We start from the raw sequence: 5218 nt of genomic DNA, 5'->3' as shown, positions 1-5218 counted from the left end.
TGAAGCTGTTTTGTTGTGTGACACGAGATAGACCACCGCCCTCGCTTGGCCGCTTGGCCCCGCCGCGCCGCTCGTGCACTGCACTGTGACGCTCGGAGGCACGGCGCGGCGGCATGGCAGCCACGGGCGCCTGTCCTCCCGACGGGGGCAGATGGTCGCCGGGGAAATCAGTGTCCCGAGAACGTGTCGGCGGCTGCGGTGCGGCCTGGACAAGCCGTATGCCCGCAGCCGGTTTCAAGCACGGGCACTGGAGAATCCGCACCGCTGTGCTGTCCCGTCTCCATTTGACGACACAGTGGCCTAGTGTCCACGCTAACTGTGCTATAACCTGTATAGGACGGAAAAAATTGTCGGTGTTCCCGCTGGATCCAGCCGGATTACAGAGCGTGCGGATACAATCATGAGGAGGAGCTCATAATGATGACGGCCCGTCGTTTATTTTAACGACAGACGCTAGCGCCCGGATGTCCGACCCCAGACCCATGTCCGGATGCAGCTCCAGCGTCTGCAACCGCTTCGCATCGGATGCCCTCCGCGCTTGCATCAGATCCCGTGCCAGCGAATCGTGTCCGGACGACCGCGGCCGATCCCGCGCTAGTGACCGCGTCCGTCCATCCACGACACGATCCCCATCCCGGTTGCGTCCCCGACGTCAAACCCGTCGCGCTCCTTCCCCCACCACGCCGTGCTCCTTCCCTCACCGTGGCACCATCCCTGCCGCGCCCCCGTCCTCCGCCACGCTCTGTCTCGGCCGCGGCCCTTCCCTCGTCCTAACGTCTCATCTCCTTTGCAACATCCGTCCGATCGTTGCAACATATGCAATCTACTATTAAACATACTTGTATAGTCATTGCAACATCTAGATGACACACATGAAACATGCGTCTGAAACAGCTAAAACATTTGCAACATACGTCTAAAACAGATTAAATATGTGGAACATACACTTGAAACATACATGTGTAGCCATTGTAACATATGCACTTTTTGCAACATAAAGATAAAACACGTGAAACACTTGAAAATAACTTCTGAAACACACCAGAAACAAAACATGGCGCCACCGGCAGCCATTGCCTATCTGGTGGGGAACTGCGGTAGCCAGCAAGCAGCACTCAGGTGCAGTGGAGAGGGGTAAATATGACCATGCAGCCCGCAGCCCGATGGTCCGGTTTTTTGGCCCAGCCCAAGCACGGCCCGGCCCGGTGGCCAGCGGGCCCGAGTTAGCCTGGCACGGAGGACCAGGGTGTGCCTGGGCCACACCCCCAGCCCGGCGGCCGGCACGATACAGTAAAATAGGGCAGGCCCGGTCCCTAGCAGCCCATACTATTTCACTCTAACCCAGACTACTTTCATCCAACCTAATGCATCCCTATCTCCACGTCGCTTACCGCGTCCCCAATTCTCCATCCCCGCGCCGCTTACCGCATCCTCATCCCGCACCGCACTACGGCACTAGGCTCGTGTGGATGCACGTCGCAGTCGCGACCTCGTCTCCTCCTCGCCCACCGCGCCAACAACCACCTCCTCCACACACGCACCACTGACGGCGGCCACCTCCTCGCCCCCCACACCAACGGCCGCATGCTCCTCCTCCATGGTCAAAGCCTCCCGCAGTCCCGCGTGGCCGCACCGCAGGCGCCGACCTCGAGCGCGGCAGCCTCAAGCGGCCGATTTGAGGCCACCGCCGCCGCCGTTGGAGCACGCGGCCGATCTGAGGCCGCCGCCGACCGTGCCCGGTGCCTCTGCATCGCCTCGTCATCGTGCCTCTGCATCGCCTCCCTGGCCTCCTCCTCGCGGTCACGTGCCTCGACGCCATCACCGCCTCCGCGTCCTCCTCCACGTCGCCGCCTCGAGCGCCACCGCGGCCGCAGGGCGGCGCCTAGACCTCGTCCTCCGTCCTCTCTCCCTTCCCCTGCTGAAGCGGGCCTCGGGCCGGCCTGGCCTGCTAAAAAGGTCGTGCTTTCCGGGCCGGCCCGGCATGGAAAGTGGCTCGGCCCAGGCACGGTGGATTGGGGCGGCACGGCCCGGTGGCCCCGCGTGCTCTACCGTGCCGTGCCCTATCGGGCCAGGCTGGGCGGCCCGAATGCTCGTCTTTAGAGAGGGAGGATGGCGGCAGGCAAGCAGCTAGGCGTGGTGAAGAACGCCGCGTCGGAGCTGTCGCCGTGGACTACATCGTGTCGGCTCGAAGAACTCGGTGGCGAGTGGTGAGTGGCAATGGGGAGATAAGAAAGCAGGTGACGGCGCTCGGACATGGTGTAGCACGCCGCTGCATTGCGGCCACGGCAGCGTGGTTGCCGTGGAGCAAGCCGCGACGATGCGGGCGTAGAGAGTTGGTTCGAGAATGGATGGGAAAACAACGACGATTCGAGAAAGGTGAGAATGGCGATTTTTTATTTTTATTTCCATATGAACGGCGGTGTTGCCTGTTGGGTCGTTCGGGCATCAAGGCCACCAACGTTTGTCCGGACCAAACTGACATCCTACCCGAAGCATTATCATTATTTTAAGCACAAAAGGTTTAGTAACTCATGGAGCGAATTCGGAAGGAATGACAGCCAGGCCCAATACACTTGCAGCCGGGCTTGAACCCGGTGTTCGGCCCAACACGGCCATCGGACCATGCCAAAGCTGGCAGGCTCAATTGCGGCTTGCACGCATCCGCCCACGGCAGCTGAAGCGCCCAGGATTGGGAGATCAGCTCCAGTGATGAAGAAAAAAAAGAGCTCCAGTGATGAAGAAAAAGAACCGGAAATATATGGGCATGCAGTTAGGTGTATCCGAGGAGAGGGTTTAGGACCATATGGTCCAATTGTTTGAGAGACTAAAGCAAGGATATCTAGTTTCCAGCAGGTTGAATTTGTTGATGAGGGTAGGAGCTCCAGTGGGGACGCTCAGAGTAAGCTCGACTTGTATGGTTTTTGTCGCCACCTGATGGTGTTTGTAATTCTATTATGAGCTAATAAAGGGCGACACTTTTTCAAAAAAAAAGGGCATAGCACTATGGTAAAAAATTGTTCTGCATGGCACCTAACGCAAAAAAAAAAAAAAAAAAAACTCAATGCTTTTTCTTCACCATTGACACTCTGAAACATGAATTTGTCAAGGTCATGGTGATCATGTGGAAGATCTGGACGACGCGGCCGAGTTATCCGTGAGGGTATTTAATCATAGCTCACGCACCACACCTCCAGTTCTATCAATAATTTCTTAAGTGAGTTGAAGCTGGCTAGTGAGAACCGAGTAAGCCATCGGGAAGTCTAAGGGCTCATTTGGTTATTTAGCAACCGAGTTCCTGGAACGATTCTGTTATTTAGCAACCGAGTTCCTGGCTAGTTGGAATGGTTCACTAATTTGTATAGTGATGATAAGCCATAATCGATCCTAGCTCGATTCCTGGCTAACCGAAGGGCCTTATACTGGCTATGAGAATAGGTGGATGGATTGCCCCTCCATCCTAGAGATGTTGCAAAAATCAATATCGATGCTGCAGTTTTAGAACAGGTAGGAACATTGTACCTGCTTCTGCTGTGATTTTTATTGGGTTTATTGATCCAGTGAAGTGCTACCTCTAGCCATCGACGTTTGGCTCTTACTGTTTGGAGCTAATAAAAAAAAACCTTTACACTGAAAATTTCTGCAGTTACTTATATATCTTGCAGAGATTAGAGCAAGTATAATAGCAGGCTGTAAGCCGACTAAATGCTGAGGTGGAGAAGAGAGAAGGAGAGAGAGGAGAAGCGGGCTGTAAGCTTACAGCCGGCTTGGGCACAAGAACCAAAAAAGTCTGTGAGAGAGACAAGTGGACCATGTATTAACTGTAAAGAGCTAACTACTATATGAGTAGGCTAAGAGAATGCTGCAAGGAACCTTATAGCCAATAAGTTGGCTATATTATTAGCCTTGCTCTTAAGGAGAAGGAACAGCTATTTGAGCAGGTTAGCTTGTCATAAAGGCAGGGAATCAATTTTGGAGTTCATTGGTTAGCATGAAGTTCATTTGTTAGGGACTGACGACTGACCGACCACACCGTCGGACGACATTACAGCCCAAAACGACCCCAATCCCAGTTACCAGTTGCGCATTTGCATCACTCTGCACGAACACATTCAATCATGCACACAGAACAAATAAACCCGTAGACAAATATTTGAAGATAAACAACGTAACTTAAGAGTCAAGACTGAACACGTAACTAGAAGAAAGCACAACCTATCCCAACAATTCAGGGACATTTTCACAAATGCATCAGATCGTCAGATGCTGCGTGCCACAACAATTTCCCTGACCAAACAGCTTGTCGCAATGCTGCAGTCACATACACAGGTCAGACTCACCAGAAACATATCATGCTGTGATTTCCATTTTCCAAAGAATAAAAATGAAAGTTGTGGTGTGCAATTCATGGCATGTACCAACTTGGAGAAGAACAAGGACTCAGAACTATGTCGTGTTCAAGCGAAATAAACTGCCTTAATTCAATAAATTCTTTTGCAATGCTTCAGTATGGACAGAACTAAAATATAGTAGGGTGCCCAATTTCATTAGACACGTGAACCGACCTGTTTTTCAATGAAAAAGAAGTGAGAAAATTCTGGACTTTGTGACATTCATGGTTGGATTGTAGAATGAAGTGCGGAGTACATAAAGCAAATAAAACTTGACTTCACCTGACTTAGTTAACTTTGCACAGGCCTTCATTTCCCATTACGTTTCACAGTGATTCACTGCCATGTGCAGAGTCAAAAACTAGCATAGAACAAACATTTCAATCAAATAGGAGGCTTGGTTCCACTTCCATCCACAACTACCTGAACCTAGTACATATGTATCAGCAAACTGGTTTCAAATTGGGGTAGCATTAAAATTTATACTAAGCCTGCAATACTGATTGAACAAACAGCCAATTTCTTAATCAAACGAGGAATGCGAGACCTAAGCAACAAATTATCACTGTCAGGTAGCCATCAACGAATGATCCAACTGACTATTTGCATAACATTCACAAAGACAACCAAAAGGCACAACAATAAGGCACAATAAAGTCATTGGCTCATATCATCATATCTCAAATTCTTAATAACGAGGTAGACATATAATCTCGAGTTCCCATCTCATCACACGAACAACGAAACTGAAACTACAGAAGGATCTTCCTCTGCGAAACTACTACCAGCAAGAGCATAAGCAAAATGAAGGATGAGGAACCGGTACGAGC

The sequence above is a fragment of the Miscanthus floridulus genome, chromosome 18 (assembly GCF_019320115.1).
Source record: "Miscanthus floridulus cultivar M001 chromosome 18, ASM1932011v1, whole genome shotgun sequence".
NCBI lineage: Eukaryota > Viridiplantae > Streptophyta > Magnoliopsida > Poales > Poaceae > Miscanthus > Miscanthus floridulus.
Note: the sequence above shows the minus strand (reverse complement) of the source record.